We start from the raw sequence: 25,227 nt of genomic DNA, 5'->3' as shown, positions 1-25,227 counted from the left end.
TTTACACACAGGGAACTCCATATCAGCAGCTACCTGTGTGTAAAATGAATGCCGGCTTCTTCAGGGAATGAGGAGCTGGGCGGGACCATGGGGATGGGGTCCTTGGGGCCAAAAATGGCCTTAGAAGGTGGCTCTGTGGCCCCTCTCCTATTCAATTAAAGATATATAAAGGCCTAGCCCTGGGGAATGCAGTGCCTGGAGCTGAAATCGGCCCAGGAAAGGGGCCACACGGCACCCCCTTCGTTTGCCAAAAGTGGCCTCCCTTCGAAATATTAGAAAAACAATAGTGGCCAAGCCTGGGGGATGATGTCCCTGGTGCCAAAATCTGCCCGGGAGAGGGGCCAAGCGGCACCACCCCCATTTTTGTTATAAAAAAAGTGAAAAGGGTCAGGCCCGAGGATAGGCTCCCTGGGGCACAAAATGATCCATGAAGCCCCACTTCCTAAAAAAGAAAAAAAAGCTGGCAACTCGCCAGAGGCCACGTCCCCTTTCTCAACTACTCTGCAAACACACCTCCTGGCATGTTCTTGGTTTAGGGATGAAATCCTCTTCGCTGCTGATGGTCCTTAGGGGCAAACAAGACCTCCTGTTAGCCCCAGACAGTGGGATTGCTGAGAGATGGTTAGAGGCCATGCCCCCTTTCTCCACCACTCTGCAAACACGCCTCTCAGTGCACTGCTGGTGGGGAGACAAGGCCCCCTTGCCTCCTGGAGAAGTGTGGCTCACTGGTTAGAGCAGGCAGACCCTGAAGCAGAGGTCAGACCCGGGACCAGGGTTCGATTCCCGACGCGGCAGGGTGTTGAGCTCAAATGTCCACAGACTCGATAATTCTCGCTTCGGTGCCTGACCTAATCATGGGTTCACACTCTGCAACTCTGGGCATTAAGCTTGCTTAATCTCCACAACGGCCCCCCGCGGCGGGATGCCTGGCTTTCACCTTGGGGATGCCCTGTAGGGGCTATCTCACAGGGAAAAACCAGGACGGGTTCCCAAGGCAAGCGCGGAGATACCCCTTCGGGGGTCGATTCTGGCGCTATATAAGAAATATAATGTAATAATAATGGCTTCAGGACTAAGGTGGACTTCTTCCCCCAATGAGTAGTGCACTTGGAGGCGTGTATGCAGAGGTGGTGGAGGAAGGGTGTGTGACCTCTGATGACCTCTCAGCAATTTACCTGTGTGGGTCTTACTGGAGGTAACAGGAGGGCTAGTTGTCCCCCGCAGGCCCTCAAGAGCTAAGGGTACTCCATCCCAAGGATAGTGCGTTTGCAGAGTGGTGAAGAAAAGGGGCATAGCCACCAAAATCTTCTTAGTAAACTCACTGTGGGGACTTGCTGGATGTAACAGGAGGGATAGTTGGCCCCAAATGACCCTCAATAGCCAAGGGGACTTCATCCCCTTCTGGTACTGCACCAGGAGGTGCATTTGCAGAGTGGTGGAGAAAGGTGGCATGACCTCCTATCAGGTCTCAGCAATCCTGCTGTGTGGGACTTACTGGAGGTAATAGGAGAGGTAGTTGGCCCCCAGCGACATCCTTGGAGGCCATCTTTCCCTCCTGCTATATCCAATAAGTCCCACACAGAGGGATTGCTAAGTGTTTTTTGGAGGCCACGCACCCTTTCTCCACCACTCTGCAAACACGACTCGTGGTGCACTATTGGTTGGAAAAAGTCCACTTTAGTCTTGAGGGACCTTGTGCACCAAGAAGCCCTCCTGGTACCTTTTAAAAGTCCTACAAAGCGGGATTCTTGAGAGCTGGTTGGAGACCCAGCCCCCTTTCTCCTCCACTCTACAAACATGACTACTACTAAAAACACCATAGAAATTCACTGAAAAAAACCCAAAGGTTACAGGGGCGTTATAGCTAGGAATTAGCATTTAAAAAACCTTAGAAATTCAGAGTATAAAACAAAGGTTACAGAGACGTTATAGTTAGCCTCAGCTTTTATTTCAGATGTCATCAGTGATGTCACAGACCATGTCATGAGTGATGTAATATGTGAGGTCATAAGCTGTGCATTGCAGGGGTACAAGTTATAGTTAGCGCAGTTAACTATAGCAGCTGAATTTCTTTGGTTTTGTACGAGTGAAACCTGAGGTTAACTATAACGTCTATGTAACCTTTGTTTTATTCAGTGAATGTCTAAGGAACTTTTTAATTCCATATCCTTACTATAAAGTCCCTGAAACCTTTGTTTTTTTCTGTGAATATATATATATATATATATATATATATATATATATATATATATATATATATATATATATATATATATATATATATATATATATATATATATATATATATATATATATATATATATATACATACATTATTCTGGATGACTCCACTGCCACAAGGCTTTGTAGTTCCTCAAAAAATGGAGCACGGACCACAATTGAGTACACAGCATCTATTTTATTGTTCCCAAAATTCTGTCGGCCATTGCGCGTTTCGGCTCCGGGGAGCCTTTATTACATGATTTATATGTATATTTTATTGAGATTCTGTTATTCCTCTATTTAAAAAAAAAAACATTCTAATTTCTCTAATATTCTGTGCCTTGTGACACACCCATTCGCCTGTTATAAAGAAATGAATTAGTCGCTCAACTGTAATAACTTATTACAGTTGAGTTTTGATGTCACAATACCTGCTGCCTGAGCAAGCACCTGAGTTCAAAGGCATATCAGATTATGGAGCACAATTAAACTAGTTTAAACAAGAAGAAAAAACTGAACATAGATTTTCTTTCTTCTGCTTTGTATTTTTTCACTTCCCATTGACAAAAAGGTGATATTATTTTTACACTCCTTATGTAACTATAGAAAATCTAGAATCTGTTGGCATGTTTCTTCATGTTCTGCACCTTTTTAAAAAAACAACTGTATTAAACGTATTCTAAAATTGTTTTGCAACAAATATCTAACAGCTTTTGATTTTTAATTTTGCACTACAGATTCTATTTTTATGTTATCTGTGTACAAACATGACCTCTCTTTCATATGACAGAGTTTAGCATCAAGGATTTGAGTGGTTTATGAGAAAGGTGATGATGTCACTATGTGTTATAAGGAATACTCCACCCCTGCCGTACATGATAAAGATACTGCATGTCACCTGGGAGTTCCATTACCTTGTAAATATGGTCATGGAACTCTTTAGTAGTGATTTGGGTTACTTGCAATATCCTTATAATGTACATCAGGGAACACTTTAGCCAATATATCTTTTGTTACTTGCTATTTAACTATTTAAGTCACAATATTTTTGAAGGGCAATATTTTGTCAATGATATTCCATTACTATACCGTGTCATGCATATCATCAGTATACATTTATGCAGCACCAATTTGGGCTTTTATGTTTCCGATGTAAAATGACCATTACATTCAGTAATAACAATTTGTTAATTCAGGTTTTTTTACATTGACAAACCACATTAGTAAAAGCCATACAATAAGCAATGTATTATTACTTTTCTAAACACAGACAGTAGTCATTTCAGGCACAACATCAAAATCCAGCTGCGCCCCCATACTCATTCAAATCTTCCCACTTTTCACTACTATGCAGGACAGTGACAGTGATGTGCCACAAATATGGAGGTTAGATCATGTAATAAATGATAAGCATACACTTCTATAGCATGTATATATTTATTAACATTTTGGTCGTGTTTATATAGCTCAATCCTAAACTGATGAGGAAGTTGAGTATTTTACAATGGGTTTGATATTGGGTCCTATTGTTTGTGGCTGATTTCTAAAGTAAAGAGGATGGGAAAGGTTAAATCAGTGGTACATGTTGACATAATTAGGAAGGTAAATTTGCAATAGTTTCCAAAAAGGACATCAAAACTTATCCTATGGTTGACATGTTGTTAACGTGGGACATGCTTAAAGGATCTGTTAATTTCTGGGGCACAGCAAATCATGCCTATTTTTCTGTGGGATCATTTTCTGGTTTAGATTTTGTTGTCCATTCTCTCAATGGTACACATCCAGTCCAAGAATAGCACTCACCAGTCTGTGCTGCGGCGGGTAAATCGTGCAAGAACCTCCATGAAGTGCGTCTTTGCCTTAAACCTATTTCTTTTTCCCCAGTGGTGATTCACTCCTAACCTAATGCACCGGGGGAACACAATTCTAATCATGGAGGTCTTGCACTCAGTTTACTTACCTCCTGCAACTCTCTCTAAAACAGTTACAGTGGGTCATCGTTATAACAAGAGAATCACAACCAAAATTGTATTTGGTTATAACCAAAAACCCTACAAGTGAATGCAGTCCACTAGCAACAATGCCCAGCCAGTGCTTAGATTGTAAAATGATTTAAGTACCAGGCCCAAAGTATTTATCGGGAGTCCTCTTCAGTTGGCAATGTCCACAGCTCCTGTCACTGCTGCCAAATGCCAGTAATAGCAGTGCCTACGTGCTAGTTATCAGTTTTTAAAAGTATATTAAATTGTTAACCGCTCTACTGATGAACTATGCTAAGAAAATAGACACACAACTCAACAAAGTGTTGGATAAATACACGCCCGTGTTTAGAAATCAATGTAGGTGCCACGGACAGGCAAACACTGATTCAAATTAAGCACTCCACCCTGTGGACACTGCAGGATTGAAAGGGCTGGAAAATTGTCTAATAAATGGGTAATCACTTTAGAAAGATAACCTGTCCTAAGGTGTCACGCAAGAGGAGGGCTGAGGCTGTAGCCGGGAGGAGCTTGCACTGTGAGCACTGTGTTATGTTCACTATGAGAAGAAAAATTGCCAGACATTCCATTACGAACAAGCATTGTCAAAGCCAATAGGTCTAGAGCTGACTGTCAGCCTGTCCCTTCGTCAATGGTTCTCCTGTTTTGTCATTGTTTTTGCAAAACCTTTTCTGGAGAGGTAGCTGCCAGGCCCTGGCTAATATAAAGAAAATGTATTGATGAAGGAAAAAATATCGTTGGTCGCAAAATGCACACATTGCCCTACTAAACCCTGACACTCAAGGTAACTCTTTGTGTGCAGGTATGCATTTGCTATTGACGGAACGGTTCCGTCATGAGCGTCTGTTGGCCTGTGCTCTTATCAGAACCGTTCTGTCATGATCCCGTTGGCTCATTAGAACGTTCAGCATAGCGCAGGAATCTGCGCCGCGCTGAAGGTGTTAAAGAGTAAAAGGCAATCACTCACAGTGAAGTTAGCTATGTGACTGAAGTTGGCTGACCAATTGCCCCATGCTGTAGTGGGCAAAAGAAAAATACGAAGGACACAGCAAAACTAATGGATGAAGACGGATGGTTGAAAGCCCCGTAAGTAAGTATATTATATATATACTTTAGTAAAATCAAAAGGTTTTGGATAACTTGAGACCACACACATTTACCAGTTAGAGCAATTACTTACTTACAGTGACTACAGACAAGGGGCATAGTCTTGAAGATATTCATAATTGTTTAGGGCCAGTGAAGAATTTAGAGTGTGGAAAATTTCACAAAGGTTGATGTGTGGCGGTAAATTTTCAGGAAAGGCAAACCACTGTCTGCAAGTAGTAGAATTATGCAGCATTCAGTAACCCGGAGTTTACTTTTCTACTGAAACTGTGCAATTGAGGATTCTCCACAAATGAGAGATATATTTAATTTGTTTCACCATGCATAGTTATATCAACCTTCTACCGATCTGGTCCTCTCCTTGCAGAGACCTCCTTGATTTTCAGTACCTGTAAGTACCAGCAAACTTTTTAGTGCTGATGCTGAACTGTTAGTGTTTTCTTTCTTTGTACAGGATCCTTCAATAAAGGCCCTGGAGATGTTTTGCAGTTTTCTGTAAGGTTAGCTGTATTTTCTCTTTTTTGGGTACAGTATTTGATTTGGGTCGCATGTTTAGCGTGAAAGACCAAATAAGTAATTGTGTGCTTTGTGTAAAAGACCAAATAAGTAATTGTGTGCTTTGTGTTTTCTGGGAGCCCTTTAAGTTTAGGAATGATCTGGGACAGTCACCCAAACATATAATATTTGGGACAGTAGTCGTTTTAGTGGTAGTTCCTTTCCGGCCTGTTTGGTAGTCAACCAGCATCCGTATGATCACAACCTTTTTCTGCCCTGTATGGTAGTCCACCAGCTTCCGCATGATCTCAACCTCTTTCTGGTCTGTTTGGTAGTTAACCAACTTCCATAGGATCACAACCTTGACACATGTATAATCCATGAACTGCAGACTTGTACAAGCAAATCAGAATGGTAAACCATGTCTCTTGGTCCAAAGGACTTCTCCTAATAGGCACATATACAGTGGCCGCTGCCTATAATTAAACCTAAGTGAAGGAGTAGCAGCACAAAAACGTGCACAGTCAAGGTGCCATCCTGCTAGAAATAGCCTCAATGCATGCCTTCAAACCACTTGAATCTTTGACATCCAAAGATATGGAGTCTGCTCGCCTTACTGTGACCGGAAGGGGGTTGTGATTCATGGACGATACAGAAGTCAATCAATAATGCAATTATAACCAGATGGTTGTGTTATGACTATACCCTGCTTTATTTGTATATCCACCAAATCGTCTCCAGAAATCGGATTGTAGCTCTGATTTCTGTTCAGAGGAACACCAGCTGTAACCTTCAGCAACATGACATGGAATTATCATTTTATGTGCAATCACAGACCAATTCTTGAAGTCCAATCACAGACTTTATAGTAGGAGGGTCTCTTCCTGATCTGCCTGCCTATGGGTTTCCTCACAATTACTTCCCTCAATCTGAAGGGGAGTTAGAACTATCAGCCTAGCTCCCTTTGAAGACCTCAAGGCTGATGCATAATCTATTCAAGACCATCATACAATCAGGTGTGGTACATTAGTGAGCCCTAGTCACTGTTGGGACTGTGTAGGGTGCATGTGGCTGGGTGAATCTAGAGAAGGGCACTTACCAACAGTCATGCCCACACTGAGAAAAGTCATGATGCACATAACTTTGTCCTAAAATCTCTGCTTGGGCCCTCATTATGGCATACAACTTGGAGTGCTAACTCCAAGGGGATACCGCCTGGTGTCATTACAAGTAGGGTAGAATCTCTTGACCAATGCATCTTGTCCAGGGCCACCGGGTCAGTTTCAATCAGTGCAGATCCCACAACTGGGTTCACCCCTTTTGCAACCCCTGCAGTACCATAGGGGATAAAGACAACACTTCTCCTGGCCTTCTCCAACCCTGCCCTGACTCCCTGCTCTCTACCCCGTCATTCGGCCCCTAGTCACCCTCCTACTGACATCTTCCTTCTGCTCTGAGCGGGCAGAAAATATCTGTGAATTTGTTCCCTGAGAGGGGCAAAACCGGTGGAAACGGACCCTGCAGTCCCAGGTTTGACTGGTTATTCCACAATCGAGGGATAATGCGTGTAATTGCTAGATTGTAGTGCTGAGATACTGGCCAGAATCGGGGAGGACATTTGTAAAAATAGATTTTTTTTTAAAAGCACATGGCATGACTACCAGTTATAGATTAAAAATGTAAACGCTGTCTATGAAACCTAGATAAATCCTGCATTTTAATGATAAAGTTATACATGCATTTGGTTAGCAGGGAAAACAGTTGTTTTGCCGTCGTGTCAGAATGCCTCGCAGAAAGTGTGATCAGTTTGAGGCGTTGTTGAGCTCAGAAGCCTGCGCAGCAAAGTTCTCATCTCCTAGGCAAGAGAGTTGTTTTGTATACCACTAATACACCGAGATAGTAATCTAACAAACCTTCTTTAAATCTGGAGGTACCTCAAAACCAGTCTGCAATAGTTTTCTGGAGTCCCCCTCGGTCGCTCTTCTCTATGTCAAGGGGGAACAATCAGAAGGTTTACTCTTTGCAACCATGCGTGACGCAATCGGAACATCAAAATGAGTTTGTTGTTTGAGTTAAGGATAGCTCACAAATAAAAAATATTTTCGTCAATCACCAAGAATGTGATTGTTGAAAACATGAGAACAAGCAGACATCTGGGGAGACAAAATATAGCACTCCACTTACATCATAGTTTTAAAATTAAGTTTATTATTAACTGTTTCCTAATAAAATCCTAAGAATAAATGTATTTGCTTTTTAGGAAAAATTGATATTTGTGAGGAATTAAGAAGGTCTCTCATAAGAACATCTTTCAAACCGGAAAGAGCACAGAAATGTGTTATGTTTAAAATATATGGTGTAAGCGGCCATGTCTTAAAGTTGATCCAGCGGAAGCGGCATAAATATTTTGTACTTTCACAATGTCATCCAATAAACCATGAACCAAACTACAATATAAATCTATTATAACCAAAGAGTTCGGGCCCATAGAGACTCTACAGCCACTTACAAACGTATGGGGTCCTCCAATAGATCTTCATAGGAGCTGATAGGTAATCCGATAAATAGAAACTTGTGCATTATCCTCATGAGGACCTATAATGAAGAAATATTTATTAAGGTACTTTTATTTAAACTTCAAATATGAATTGACAATACACAAAAATACATTATAACATCAGTACTTAGGTTAGTTCAATGATTACAGGTAAAATCGCAATAAAATGCAATATAGTTAAAATACATCACAAAGTCAATAATCTGGAATAAGGAGGTAGAGAGAGAGAGACAGACAGAGGAAGTGCATTATCAATTCAGAATGCAATTTTCACTGTCACACGAACCTAGATCGAGAAAAAGAATGCACAGAGTGCAAAAGTCTGTAATAGGCAACCTTTCAGAAGGAAAGAAAGGCAGAGCCTGTGCAACACCATCAGCCGATGATGTGCAAAGTAATAATCAGGATAGTTCAGTTTAGGGAAATCAAGGTTTGGAATGACAGCATGTCACGTCTAGAAATGCAGAGGAAATAATCAGCCAAACGGCAGCAGCAGCATCAATAGCAGTTCTTGCAAAAACGGAAAAGCCAGACCAGAGCCAGCCTTCATTTCTTTCCACAGAGTAATTATACCTCGAACTGTTTTCAAAGTCAAAACATCAAATGTATCTTCTTCACTGGTTTATACATTTCCATTGATTAGGATTCAAGTTGGAATTTGTGATATGCTCATTCTCCAGTCCAAGTCATCGGAAACACTGACAAACCACTTTTGTTTTCTTTATACAAGGTTAAACTACCTCGGAAATAGGAAGCACGTTGACACTCAAAGCACGTATTAACTTGTACATCCACGTGCTCACTTGCATGTTCGTTTGCAACAAATTAGTCACAATCATTCATAAAAAGACATACTCTATCACAGAAAGAAACTACAGTAATAGAAAAACCAGCATTTTGGAACAAATAAAGGATAACATACATTCTTTGAGGCCTTCATTAGTAAAGGAAATAATACACTTGTCAAGGCTACTTCCAAAGTCTACATAGGAAAAACCACAAAATCATAATTTTAAAAGACTAGAAATAGCATATTTAAATTGTATGATGAAATGGCAAATGCATATGAATGATTTAAGAACATATTAATTTTACACCGAACTTATAGGCATGTTATCTATTTGCAATAGTCTAAAAGAATAAACATTCATTTTTTAATGTTTTTCATGAGGCCTAAAAATAAACACAACAAGAAATTATTCTACTTTAAGGCATTTCTCATTATAACAATGTATAACACTACTAGCTGTACCAGGCCACGCGTTGCTGTGGCACAGTCTGGTTAAATGGAAAGAAAAGAGTAAGCGCACGTTTCTAATATGTTTAATTTCACAATGCTTGTGGGTATACAATATGTTTTTGTGACTATTGTCTCTATGCGTCCCTTGTAGTTGTTGCGCAGCAAGCAAATCGATAGGGTCTGTTCAGTCTTTCGATTAAAAACATGGGCGTATTGTACAAGTGCGTATTCGAATCCAACGTTGTGTATATATAAACATGTGCTAATGTTGCAAAGTGAACCAACTCCTCCCCCCTCCCTCCACCCACTTCCCAGTCTGCCATCCTGACACCAACTGTCCATCCTAATATATGTAGACTATTGTCTCTATGAGTCCTTTCTTACTGTTGCAAAGTGAACCAACTCCGCCCCCTCCCTCCAGCCACTTCCCGGTCTGCCATCCTGACACCAACTGTCCATCCTAATATATGTAGACTATTGTCTCTATGCGTCCTTTCTTACTGTTGCAAAGTGAACCAACTCCACCCCCCTCCCCCCACCCACTTACCGGTCTGCCATCCTGACACCAACTGTCCTTTCTAATATATGTAGACTATTGTCTCTATGGGTCCCTTGTAGTTGTTGCGCAGCAACCAAAGCAATAGGGTCTGTTCGGCCTTTCGATTAAAAACACGCACATATTGGACATGCGCATATTTGAATCCAACGTGTGTATATACAAACATGAGCTTAATCGAATCCAACGTTGTGTCAAAATTTCAAAGCAATTGGTGAAGAACTTTCGGAGATTTAAGATTTTGAACAAACGAACATTGACATTTTTATATGTCTGTTCGCGCTTTCGATTAAAAACATGCGCGTATTCGACACACGTGTATTGGAATCCAACATTGTGTATATAAAAACACGCTTGTGTTCTAATCCAACGTGAGTCAAATTTTCAAAGCAATTGGTGAAGAACTTTCGGAGATTTGCGATTTTGAACAAACATTTATATTTTTATTTATGTAGAAGAAGATTTGGCACTTACTTTTGCACCATGTTCTTTAATAAATTTGCTAAATCACTCTCATAACATAAATCATCTCACATTTGTCCAGCTTATTTCTCTTCTACATTCTTTTTATCACAGTTTTAAGACACCCTGAATATTTTTGATCACTATTGCACATTTTATATTCTGTTTCTTCTGAAATCCCTCGCACGTTTAGTTCATCACACAATTAGTATTTTCTTATGAATATAAATTCACACTGGATGAGTAGACTCAATGGAGCAAGTTTATTCCCAAATAATCACGCTCCATCAAAGTTATTTTGAAAAAAACACTTGGCATGGGGAACAACCACAGTATTCCATCACTCAGGCACCATAGTGCACCATTTTCTGGGCACAACCTTCAGTACATAAAACATAGTATCAGAAATTCAATTAAATATGTATATCTAAGGTCACTTAGGCATATCATTTTAAAAATACAGGTTGAAGTATACATGTTTGATATAAAAAGTGTTTTGCTCATTCTGATTAAAGGTTCAAACTAACAGCAAAGTGGGACAGACAAGACAACCACATTCAGAACTCCAGCAGCGAATTTCTTAAAAAGGCTAGGATGATGATGCAAATTAGCAGGCTTACTTTGAGACATAAACATCTAAACGACACGGGGTTGGGGGGACACGGGGGTTGCGTGGTCTCAGGAAATGTTTATTTTTATGCACATTTTCTGACAACTTCCTTCCATAAAACAAGGAAAAACTAAAGTTGTGAGAACGTTCATCGCAGACAGGAAACCTTTGTCAGCAATTCAGAGATCTTAATATAGGAAATGCAAATTTCGAAGCCTAATTTATGAAAGCAGACTTAACTGTATGACTCTCCTACGATTAATAAATTAAGCATCTGAGGTGGGTATTTTCTGCCCTTGAATTCACAAACATTCTTTACAACAATGTTACGGAATAGTCTTGAGGGCAGTGGTGGAATGGGAGAAAGCCTCCCGAACTCCAAACTAGGAAAACTGCGGAGTAGGGATAAAAGGAGGAGGAACAAGGGGCAGGGCAGCAAGCAGGCAAAGTCAAGCAGTATAGAGTTGGAAGGGCCACATTCGGTGACCATCAGCTCAACGTCTTCAAGTACATATGCATTACTATTACAAACTCTGCTCCAAAGGAAAGTGCAATTGCAATATTAAAGCTGTACAGGCATATTTTATTTCTCTCATATGAACCACATTTTACAAGCCCCACATAGTTCTATATTGCCACCAAGCTGAACGCAAGCGTTTGCAATGCAATAGGTGTCGCATTTGTGAGAGTTTAAGCTATTGGCATTGTAAATTATTTACCTGATTTGATAATTAATACAGAAATAAAGGCATTGTCATTTGCAATGCCAATAGCACAATCTATTGTAAATGCGGGACCAATTACGTTTCAAAGAAGCAACCGCCATTATCCTCGGTTTCTTGGAAAGTGAAAGCGCGCATGGCACGCTGAATGTTGCAAGAAAGTATGTCGTACCTGCAGTAGGAGAAACTCATTAAAGAAAATAGTGCTTACAGACTAAATAAGACATACTGTGTAACAACAGAAATAAAAGGGCCATTCCCCATGGGAGGTTACAAATGAAGACAAGGTGATACTAAGGGGGAACTAACAAGCCTTTTAACGAATCAGAAGCCAGCATTTGCAAAAGACAATGACAAAAGCCAATGAAAAATATGGGCGCAGCGTGGGCGGAGCTTTAACTCCATACTCGAATACAGCTTGCCACGCAGAGCAGTGCATGCGCTGCCCAGGCTAGACCTAAAAAGCACTGCAGAAGCATTGATGGTTCTCCTATAAATGTTATACTAGACTATGGTGTGCCTGTTGTAAGGATGAGCATAGGGTGAGATCCCAAGTCTACAATATCTGCAAAATATGGTAACAATGTTCTCACTGAATTTGCGATGTTCAACCGCATCATTGCTACAGCAAATTCCTGTGCTGTGCTGCAATTTTAAAAATCCCTTGTTATGTGACAAGGTCAACTCGTCAAACGCACAGCGGAGGTAACACCCATGACGAGTTGACCTTGTCACAAGCATCGAAGGGGTTAAAGCTTTAAAGCAGACCTAGGGCTTCTTCATTGGTTGTGGTGACAAAGGAATTATCTCCAAACTGGCCTCCATGACATTCTAATGATGGGAGTGAAAAGTTACAGATTGACTGCAGAAAAAAATCATCAAGCAACTTGCCCAGATGCTTTTGAAACCCCAAGGATTGCAATCCATTACCTGACGAAATCAAACAGCCGCATCAAACACTGAGTTGTAGAAAAGTGATACAAATCATCTGTTTAACCACCCATGTCAAGGCTACCTTATAGTGTACCTTGATCAGACGGGCTTCAAAGGTTTAGGAATCTATTTAATTATTCAACAGTTCTGCAGTGCATAGAGTCAGTTGCGTTTTAGTGGGTGCCCAATGTATGAATAACAAAATAAATAAATATATATCCATGGAGTCTGCAGTGGGGTGTGACTGATGCATCTCTTCTCCTCAGACACTATCAAAAATGTGACTGAGTCCAGGATCACCGACCCATGTAATAAAAGGAAAGTTACTCAGTCTAAAATCATTGCCCTTTTACACTGCAGTGGAGTGCGCGTCACCTAACAGTGTTATCACATGCACTATATTAGAGCTAGGGTGGGGTGACCAATTCACACATCACCACTGTATCAATCACTGTGAGTCAATTAGTATCAGTTTCCTCTAACAGTGCAATGAGGCTTTCTTTACCACTTTTACAATATACTACCATGAGGCATGACCTGGTTTCCTCTCTGCGCCTTTCCCTCATGCATTCAAATTAATTGTGCCTCAATAGATGGTTGTCCTCATGCACTGCAATGCAGTCGCTCATGCAGTCATAACTGCTCTTGCAGACTGTAATGGTGTGTGAACTACCTTCCATTAGTGTTCTCTAACACCACTGTGGTCACTCTGTTGGTCATCATTCTTCTCACATGCTACATGGGAGTATGGCTCAATTAACTACAACGTTATCTCATATGCTGCACTGATGTGTGACTTGTTATACCATTGTTATCCCAATTTACTCCAGGGGAGGTGACTCCTTTAGAGCTATCACCATACAGTGCAATAGATTGTGCCTCGTTATGAAAGTATTCAGGTGCATTACAGTGAATTGTGTCCCATTGTATTATTGAAATCATACACTGTAACAGATTCCTTCTCATTCTGCCACTGTGTTAATACACTGTAACCGATTGTGTCTCATTCTAACACTGTCCTAATATACTGTGATACAATGTGTCTCTATCTAACACTATCCTAGTATACTGTAACCGATTGTGTCTCATTCTAACACTGCCCTAATACACTGTGATACAAGGTGTCTCAATCTACCACTGTCCTAGTACACTGTAATAGAGTGTTTCTCACTCTACCACTGTCCCCACACATTGCAGTAGATTGTTTCATTCTACCACTGTCTTAATACAGTGCAGTAGATTATTTTATTCTACTACTGTTGTCATACACTGCAATAGATCTCATTCTACCACTAGTTCCCACACACTGTAATACATTACTGTTCATTCTACCACTGCCCTCTGCAATCTTGTTTGACTCATTCTACCAGTCCTCATACACTGCAATAGATTGTATCCCATTCTACCACTGCCCCATGCACTGCAATAGATTGTATCTCATTCTACCACTGTCCCTATACACTGTAAAGGATTGTATATCATTCAACCAGTCCTCATAGACTGTAACACGTTGTATCTCAGCTACCACTGTCCTCATACAATGCAATAGCTTGCATCTCATTCCACCACTGTTCTCATACAATGTAATGCATTGTGTCTCATTCTATCAGTCCTCGTACACTGTAATGCATTGTTTCTCATTCTATCAGTCCTCGTACACTGTAATGCATTGTGTCTCATTCTATCAGTCCTCGTACACTGTAATGCATTGTGTCTCATTCTATCAGTCCTCGTACACTGTAATGCATTGTGTCTCATTCTATCAGTCCTCGTACACAGTAATGCATTGTGTCTCATTCTGACACTGTCCTTATATACTGTAATAGATTGTGTCTTGTTCTACTATTGTCCACATACATTGCAATAGATGCCATCTCATCCTATCAGCGTCCTCATACACTGTAATATATTGCATGTCATTTTTCCTCTGTACTCATGCAATGTAACTCTAATTGTCACATTTTACCTCTGTCGCCACACACCATGGTGGATTGGCTTCATTCTATAGTCGACAACCGCATTTAAACTCACTGTATCTCACTGTACGTTTACCTCACAAAATACCTTGTGTGGTGTTCCCAACCCCACACGAGAGGATTACGCGACAGGGACTTCTCTATAAAAAGCCGCGGGTCATATTACGAAGAACGCCGTTAAAATTATTGCTGTTTTAGCGGCAGGAAACTGCCACTAAAATGGCGATAATGGGCTTGTTAATATGCGTTATAGAATTCCAATAGAAGCCTAGGTTAGATGTCCTGCACATCTAACCTGGACTTCTATTGGAAATCTATAACGTATGTTAGCAAGCCCATTATCGCCGTTTTAGCGGCAGGAAACTGCCGCTAAAATGGCGATAATTTTAACGGTGTCCTTGCTAATATGCCCCCGCATTCTTAGGAAAGTACGCCGGTTTGCTCCGGTTGCCAGGTCTCTGCCTAACCTGCTCTCTGCGACTCTGCGCAATCTGCGGACCCGACCCTCATTTCTACTCCACTGAAGTGCTGAAAAAACTGGAACAATATGGGGGGAAAGTGCCTACAGACAGAAAGGGTTTCTAACGCTGCACAAAAAAAGTGTTTTCTTAGAGTGGCAGGTGAGGAAAAAGTGTGGTAAAATTGCAACTTTTGTTCTGCTTTCTATCACACTTTTTTCTCTTCCTTTCCATTTATACTTGCTTCACACACTGGCATGATGGTGGGGAAAGCCAATAAAATACCCCCTGTGCCGAGGTGGCGGTTAAGGAGATGGTGGCATTATGAAACGTATTTTCTCTTCCCTGGGGCTGCTGAACAGTCGGTACAGCCTGGCCATGGCCATTGTGCACATACTCGCCCTCAGCCATATATTAGCCGGAGGTGAGCAGTGGTGCCCGAATCCAGACTCTCCATACAGTGGGGCTTACATGTAAGCAACCAGACACACACTGACAATCACATTAAACATGAACACTGACCTACCAGCAAATCTACAAACACACAAAACAATCACCGCCACAGTAATGCACATGTATACACACACATAAGCATTACTCTTTCATAAATAACAAGGCACTATCTAGAAAATGTACCTTCACCTTACTCTCTACCCTCGGTAATCAAAGTCATTGATCCGAGTCATTTAACCTACGTCCTCCTCTCTGCCCTGTTTGATACAACCAGAATATGATCTTGCAGACAATAATCCTCCACTACCAACTCCTATTAACCTCCTCCAGGTCATCTCGTCCTTCGCTCATGGAGACCATGTTTCTGGTGCAAGGAAAGCATGTGGCTTAAGTCAGAGGCAGCTGGTCAAATAGCTCAGTAGGTTGAGCGCTCAGTCAGATGAATCTAAGAACAGTTGTTCACAGGTCTGAATCTTCATGAGTGTTGACAGTCACAAGGACACGGTTAACAAACAACCAACAACCTAGGTCATTCTAGAAGTCTGGAGATGCATTCTTGGCTCACTTAAACAAAGCCAATTGAAGTAACATCCTTAAAATACAAGAAAAATAAAGCCCGGTTCTGGAGTCGTCTGCCAGCCTTGCAGAAGAGTAGCTCTCAACCAATCCTGTTTAAGCATGTAAAAGGAGGCATACTGGGACTTGTCCAATCGCAATATAAAATTGATACTTGTATAGCGCACTACTCACCCGCAAGGGTCTCAAGGCGCTTGTACGAATATCGCTGTGGAACCCATCCTGGCTTTCCCTGTGAGGCGTCCACTCCTGGGCACCCCCAAGGTGGAGGCCAGGCATCCTTAGCGTTGTGGGGGTCGTTGTGGAGATTAATCAAGCTATTGCCCAGAGTTGCAGAGTGGGACTCCATGATTGGAATAGACATCGAGGCGAGAATGATCAGGTCCGTGGAATTTTGAGCCAAAGACCCGCCGAGGCGGGTAATTGAACCCTTGTCCCCCTGTCCCCCCGTAACTGCGTTCGCTGTAATGGGGGGAGTGAGTAACATAATCTCACAAGATGTTGTCACATGTACAAAAGCCTGTTGCTAAAACTTTACACTAATCCAGCGCCAAGCTTGGAAATAAGTATCAGTGTAACCCTTTTGTTTGCTTTTGACATTTAGTTTATAACAGCATATTTGAATTCAGAGAATTACATTAACATCATAAACTTAGTTTATTGTATAGGCAAAGAGGGAAATGTATAAAATTCCAAGATGGCTCCACATTATGCCAGATGTACTTTGTCTATTTTTCTTGTTTACTGTTTGTCAGCACTAGTTTGTTTGTATAAAGTGCACCTTTTGACTTTCGATCAGCATAGGCACAAAGGCCTTTAGAGCGCCAAAACGTGTTGACGAGTCCTCTGTAACTAGCTCAATAAATCAGCATACTAAATCACCTACAGAGTGCCAAGACTTCTTTTTACCTATAGAGAAGTAGTGTTATATATATATAATATATATATATATATATATATATATATATATATATATATATATATATATATATATATATATATATATATACACATACATATATATTAACTTTTTGACCCTCAACCCCTAAACTCAACCACCAAACCCTAAAAATCCCCTTGCCTCCCAAAATCCCCTACCAACCAGAAACATTAAACAAACCCTTCCCACCTAAATACCCTTACCCACCCTAAACCCTAAAAACACGGTTGCCTCTCAAATACATTTACCAACCCTAAACCCTAAAATTACTGTTGCCATTCAAATACCCTTCCCCACCTTAGACCCTAAAAGTACCCTTGACACCCAAATACCTTTACTCATCCTAAACCCTGAAACACCCTTGTCACCCAAATACCCTTACGCACCCTGAATGCAAAAAACACCCTTATAACTTAATACCCTTACCCACCCTAAACCCTAAAAAATACCCTTGCTGCCCAAATACCTTTACCCACCGTAAATCCCAAAAACAACATTGCCATCTGAATACCCTAACCCACCCTAAACCCTAAAAACACTGTTGCAGGTCAAATACTTTTAACAACCAAAAACCCTAAAAATACTGTTGCCATCCAAATACCCTTCCCCACCCTAGACCCTAAAAATACAATTGACACCTAAATCCCTATACCCATCCTAAACCCTGAAAACACCCTTGTCACCCAAATACCCTTACCCTCCCTAAACGCTAAAAACACCCTTACCACTTAATACCCTTATCCACCCTAAACCCTGAAAAAACCCTTGCCACCAAAGTACCCCCACCCACCCTCTACCCTAAAAACACACTTACCACTCAAAAACCCTTACCCACCCTAAACCCTAAAAACACACTTGCCACCCCATACCCCTACCCACCCTAAACCCTAAAAACACCATTGCCACCCAAAAACCGGCACCCACTGTATACACTAAAATTACCCTTGCCACCCAAATATCCTTACCCGCCCTATACCCTAAAATATCCTTGCCACCCAAAGACTCCTACCCACCCTAAACCTTGAAAATATCCTTGCCATCCAAATACCCTCACTCACCCTAAACCCTAAAAACACCATAGCCACCAAATACCCTCACCGACCTTAAACACGATAAACACCCTGCCCTAGTATATATATTTAGTTGTAAAGGCATATGTGGTAAGATCATATGCGTAGTAAAAATGTGCTTGGTACAGGCATTTGCATTATAATGGATGTGGGGCACAGGTAATGCATGGTAATGACTGTGTTGTAAATGCTGTTTCCCCAAATACGCACCAGCCTTTAACACAGGACACACATTCAAGTCAATACATAGGCAAACAACCAAAAGTGAAAACACACAGAGAAAAACACACACACACATAAAGTAAAACATCAATGTTTCCCTTGGCAGCTTAACTGATAAAATGTCTCATGGTACCTGATATGGACTCCTCCATTTGTCCTCAATGAATATTGGAGTAATTCGTCCCCAATGAATGTTTGAGTAATTGTTGCTCATTCCCACACTTTATACAACAGTTAGATTTGCACTTTCCCTTTGTAATGTAAGTGCAGGTGAAAGTGGGAAATGGCCTTATGAGGTTTTGTCAAATCCAAGAAAATGCACTAGAGTGGATCAAAACCCTGTTTGTATGGTATTTTGTTTAAAACTCCCCTGAAGCACCCACGATAATGCCCACCATTTACAATGTAGAAAAACTTGAGTATGTAGGTTCACACATAAGTAAATGATACTCTCATAATTCACTGCTTTACATCAATGTTTAACGTTTGTAAATATGGTGTACCTTATCACAATTTATTAGAATAAATCAGTCGTAAGTCACAAAAATGTATTTCTAAATCAGGCTGCCAGTTTTTAGACAACCTGCAATACTGCAAGTGAAAATGTTTTTAAACACACCAAAGTTAACAACTAGGATTCCTGGAATTATGTGATTGTGTGGCCAAAACATGTTCTGCATAGTTATGGATTTTAAGGAGTTGCCACATTGCCTATTGCATAATCGGTAGATTTTAACAAAAAATGTTTTGCTTCTAGCTCAAACGGATCAAAAGTTGCAAACAATGCAGCAACACGTGTTGCTGCACAGAGGCATGTCCTTCACAAAAGTTGATTGGACATCTTTCTACTGTGTATGTATTTAGGTGTCAAACTAGTGCTCATGAGGTGAAATAACCCTTGCCCTGATACTGTCATGTGTAAAACTAACAAAATAACACATAATGTCGTCCTCCCTTGCCAGAAAATTTCAGTGGCCTTACAAATAATGCATCTAAGACACTAGAAAATAAATACCTGATTATGCTTTGGATATGTTGTCCCATATGGCCTTTTACCCAAGCAAATACATGTTAATCATGTGCTATTGTCTCCAGAGTCGCTAGTGGAGCTTGCATTTTTCACAATATTGGCTGCATATGTGTAACTACTTCAAAGTCAGAGTGACTAATCACTTTAAGATTGGCAAATAAAGAGTTGGAACCTCTTCTATATGTGAAATGTTAGTTTCCGGCAGTTGCCAATAGAAGGCAATGCAAATTAATTCTCAAACATGAAGCAAAGGACTTGTTTCCATATTTTTAGAATGAGAACAGCTCCTGTTCAGGAACAACAACGTAATTTAACAAGAGCAATTACTCAGCAGCGGCTGCTACTCAACTGGGGTGGCTATGCACAAAATGTTAATGAACATCTTGCAGAGAAGCTGCTTTCTTCTTTTCAGAATCATCAAATCATATTTTGAGCATTTACATAAGTCACATCATACAATGTTCATTTATTGTGAATGTACATTTTCCCTTCCATATTTTGAGAAATTCAGCTTAGATGTATCTAAACATTAGGCTCACATTGCATTCACCCCAAGTATGTATTATGATCAACTGGAAGAAAGTATGATTATGGTTCACTTTACTGGTTTATCAGCCCAGAATGCTTCAAACAGAACAGATCTCCTTGAGCGAAATCAAAAATAGGTAGATTAACAGAAATACTTTAAAAAATCTTTTGTGACCACATTGGGGTCTCCCTTTCCTTAACACTTCACTGAAACTCAAAAAACTGATGTGCTCAACCTAGTTCATGAATCAAAAATCTTTCAAGACAAGCAGGACCATATGTTTTCAATTGTTGATTACACTTACATTGCATTGTCAAAAAATAAAATGCTAAGGGTTGTCACAGCAAACATACTGTGTAGGTGTGTGTACTTTTGCACTGTGTACATTGATGGGCTAATTAACATCTTCTATGAAGTAAAAAGAACACATTACCTGCGACACCGGAGGAGCTGGGTATCTACCAATCGTCAAAGTGATCCCAGCATAGAGAAATTGTACTAATGTCTATGTCAGTGCACTCTAGTTGTTGTGGAATGTTACCATGCAATATGTGATGTAGATTGGAATGTTCTCATCTGGTTTATGTTAGAACCTGAGACAGTTATTCTGATGCCTGGCCGGAGAGGCACAGGGCTTGTGGCTGAATAAACGTAATCTTTAAGCAGCTTGCTGTCAGTTCCTTCTTTTAAGTAAACTTGAAATGGAACCAATACTTCAGCATTCTTAATATCCTTCTTCAACTCCAGGAAGTTCCTGCTGAGCTTCCTCCCAAACAAACTTGCTTTCCTTCCTCAACAAAATCCTCAAAGCTTCTGATTTGTTAGCAAAGTCTTTCACACATCTTGAATATTATTCCATTAGACCCATGAATTATCTCAATTTGTCTCTATCATCAGGTGATTTTACGCATTGAGGATGGCACTCACCAGGTTATTGCTTAACCCCCTTCCCAGATATCAGATGCCCTAAGTACTCAACTTCTTGTTCTAAAACCTGCATTTTTCTCTATGCAAAGTCAAATCTGATTCAGCAATCTGGAATAAGGCCTTATGTAATGTTTCATTGTGAGCTGAAATTCTTCCCTCAAAGGATTAATATGTCATCCTGAAAACATGCACCATACTTAACACCTCTCAACACACTGAATATTAATCTTTGGAAGACACTTGGCACAGACGACTTTGTGTTTACTTTGTTTTATCTGTGTGTATTGCTTGTTGTTCTGATCATTTTTGCGGCTCATGGTTTGCGGGGGTTCCAGTGAGTGTGTGTTAGTTTGAGGTTTTATGTTGTTGTGTTTGGGGAAGAACGATAATGTGTGTGGTAATGTCTATGACAGTGCATCTAGTTGTTGTGGAATGTTTACCATGTAATCACTTATACAACACAGGAAAATAATAGCTTTAAACCTCATGTGTGGTGATATATTTAGAGTTTAAAAAAAAATGTTTTTATTTAATAAACAATGATTCATTTATAAATAGTTGGGTATTGTCAAAGCTGAACATGAAATTAAGGAATAACACTGCACAATACAGATTAGCACCTGTAGGGTGGGTCTACGTCCTTCTGAAGCATGGGGAGATAATGGGCAACTTCCTAAACATGAATGACATATATTTTAAACATCTGAAACTGTGTCACTGGGGGTATTATATAGGTATTTGTAGGTCTGGTAGCTGAATATTTTCTTTTCTTATTTTTTATAATACATTTTAAACATAAAAGAATTGATGATTGCATATCCCATGAAAGCATTACTTCATGATGAGAAATTCAGAAGAGCGAATTGGAGCTGTCTAAATTTCCATAAATCTGTTGATACTGCTCCACTCACAAACAAGTTGATCAATAGTGTGAGGATGTGCATAACGTGGCAGTGGGGTGGCTGGTAAATTGATTTCTTTCTGATGAAATCAGCTTATAGGATATCACAGGAACGATTCTTGGACTGGTAAACTCAAATACATTGATAAATAGCACAAGAGAGGCCTGAAAGTGGGCCAAACCGGTTCCTAGGAAGTGCGTCTTCATGTTGCTGCAAAGGGTCGAATGCACAAGATAAGACCTTGTATATGGTCACATTGGGGTTAGAGTTCTTTCATGAGGTTCTAAGGGTCAAGATAAGTTCAAATAATTCTACTTCCGATAGAATCAAACGTAATACTGGGAAAAGAAACCATGGTAGTGGAAGGAATTATGAAGCGACTTTAAATTAGAATTAAATGACCTTTTTTTGCAATGATTCTTTTTCAGCATATTCAGCAACGATAATGAGTAGGTAAGAAACAATTTAGATGTACTATTCAGGAAATGCTACTCCACATGAAAATAGAAAAAGGTTAAAGTTATATATAATAATTAAGTTAATTGCAATAATTGTTGAATGGGAATACATGAGTGGCCATTCATTAATTAGGATAATAATGGATGATAAATATAATCATGCAAATGAACTAATAAGCTGTTGCAAAATCTTTACGATATCAGAAATGTGAATAACTGGAAATAATTCATCAACAAAATGCCTACACATGCATAATGCCGAACACATGAACGCACACATAAATGACTGGCTACATCAAAATGTCAGTGAATTAAAAGGAAGAGAAAAAAGATAAAATAAAGATCTTTAATACATTTCGGCAAAAATGTAGAACAGAGACATAAAGAAAGAGACATAGACATAAATCATTTTCATCACTATGCCCATCTGAATTTCGTCTTCTGAACCTCACATCAAATGAATTTGCAAGTGATTTGTGAACTTGGCAGACTATCAAACATTTTCACAGTTTAATGACCCAGATTGACTAGGAACCTTTTAAAAAATAGTATGACCCATATTTATCAAAGTTTTGCATTGCCCTTGTACCACGCAAGGGGGCGCCAGGGCGACTCAAAGCTTAAGTAAGATTTATCAAGCCATGCAAGGCCACCTTATGTGGCCCTGCATGGCTTGATAAATCTAGAGTAACGTAAGGCAGCACCTATCACTTCCTTGCGTTACTCTGCGGCAGGAAGGCAATCCATGGGTGTTCCCACTCATCCACACATGGATTTTGGTGCATTCCCAAATTGTGTCAAATGCTACACCTCCCCAGGTGAGGCGTAATGAGGAGAAATATCTTTACTTCTCCTTGTTAATTCCTTCTCTCTACGTGTGCTGCATTCTGCAGCACAAATAGAAAGAGGAAAATGTCTGTCAGGAATGTATTTGTGCCCCTTCCTGCACAAAAGCAATCCTGCCTACAATGCAGGCACCCTTGCAACATGACACAAGGTTGCCTGCAATGGTGCTAGACTGCCAAAAGTGAACCAGCAGTAGAAAAGGACATGAATGCACATATAATGGTAAATGTGGTGCATTCCTGCCCCTTCCCTTTCAAGCAGCACAGCAACTTGGCTTGCTGCATTGCTCTGAGTGAAAGAATGATAAATCTGCTCCTACATTTTATAAGCATTGTGGAGGGCTTTTTCTTCGAAGGCTATGCATAGGTTCTCATCCCTCTAAAGCAGTGATTTATGAACCAACCCATCACTGTCAGCAGACTATGGGAGTGTGCTTTGACTGTGAAATGTAACTGAAGTTTATCTATAACTTTAGAAAGTAGAACTTCTTTTATTTCTATATGTCTGTACAAATAATGGAAAGCAACCATATTCATTGCCAAGAAGAACATGTTTATTTTGCCAATAGTGCTATTGACATGCACTGCAATGTAATCGATAGACCTTCTTTAGGTCTGTAGTACCTTTTTTCCTGAGCTTCACAATCGAACTGGGCAAAGTTTTACAGCTTTTTGTATTGTGAGCACTTGAACTTGTCACTAACTGAAATATCCTTGACAAATCACTAATGAGATATCAACTCAAAATTTAGGGACCGCTTTATATATGGGTGGTATGTAGACTCTGTTGCAACAGCAATGGAGTATACATACCGCCAATATTAAGGTCCTCTCAACCGGTTTAAATGCGAGCGAAACTTCGGTTTGGCCACAGCAGAGACAACTCCGCCGTGGCCACACTTCTCAGATGGCCTTGGGAAGTAAGGGCTATTAGGAAAATGACAAAATGTCTGCATGCCCAATTTAGAAGAGCGGACCTGTAATTCTTCACTGCTTCTTCTTACCACCAAGGAAAATTTGGCAGTAAGAAATAGTAAAACAATTATAATGCTTCCCTTCCGTCTCGACCATAGGAGCAGCTTCCCATGGCAGGGGAAGCATTACTTTTTTCTTTTTAAAAAAGAAAATCTTGTTTTTTTAAGAAAAAAAGAAAAATATTTGCTACAGGGCTGCGTCATTCCGAAACAGCCCTGTGGCAAACAGTAAAATGCATTGACAGGAACCATCAGAACGGCTGTTTCTGCCAGTGCCTTTATAAATGACCACCTATTTTGCAGTTATTTATAAATTAGGTGGGCAGCCTCTCCACCATGGAGAAGGAGTGATTTATTCTATCCCCATGGCAAACCTATGGGTCATCCGCATGAAAATAAATCAGCCCCTCAAAAATATCAGTTTACTGATGTCAAATCGTTTGCTTATTCTTATATGAGGCATACTGTCCAAGCGTTATTTGGGATCCAGAAGCCAGCACACTAATGTAGTTTCCTACAACATAAGTCAGCCACTGCCTTAGACACACATCCTTGGGTATCACACTTTCTCCCCCACTGCCACTGTCAGTGATTACACAGCACAGACATGGCATGTCATATAGCGGCAGAAAACTGCAGCTAAAGCAGTGATAATGGGCTTGATAATATGCCCTTGATAATTCCTATAGAAGCCTATGTTGTGGTGTCAACATGGACTTCTATTAGTATTCTCTACGCATATTAGCAAGCCCATTATCGCCGCTTTAGCTGCACTTTTCTGCTGCTAAAGCGACGATAATTTTAACGCCGTGTTTGATAATACGCTCTATAGTTCTTCCTAGTTTCTTAATATAGTTGGATGTCAACATGCTCACAACAGCTTTCAGCACAAAATAACAATACAGAAGAACTTCCAGCACAACATATTAGAAAGAGCACCAACAAAGTACAGAATACCACTT

This window comes from Lissotriton vulgaris, chromosome 11 (genome assembly GCF_964263255.1).
Source record: "Lissotriton vulgaris chromosome 11, aLisVul1.2, whole genome shotgun sequence".
Classification (NCBI taxonomy): domain Eukaryota; kingdom Metazoa; phylum Chordata; class Amphibia; order Caudata; family Salamandridae; genus Lissotriton; species Lissotriton vulgaris.
This window is presented reverse-complemented; position numbering follows the sequence as displayed.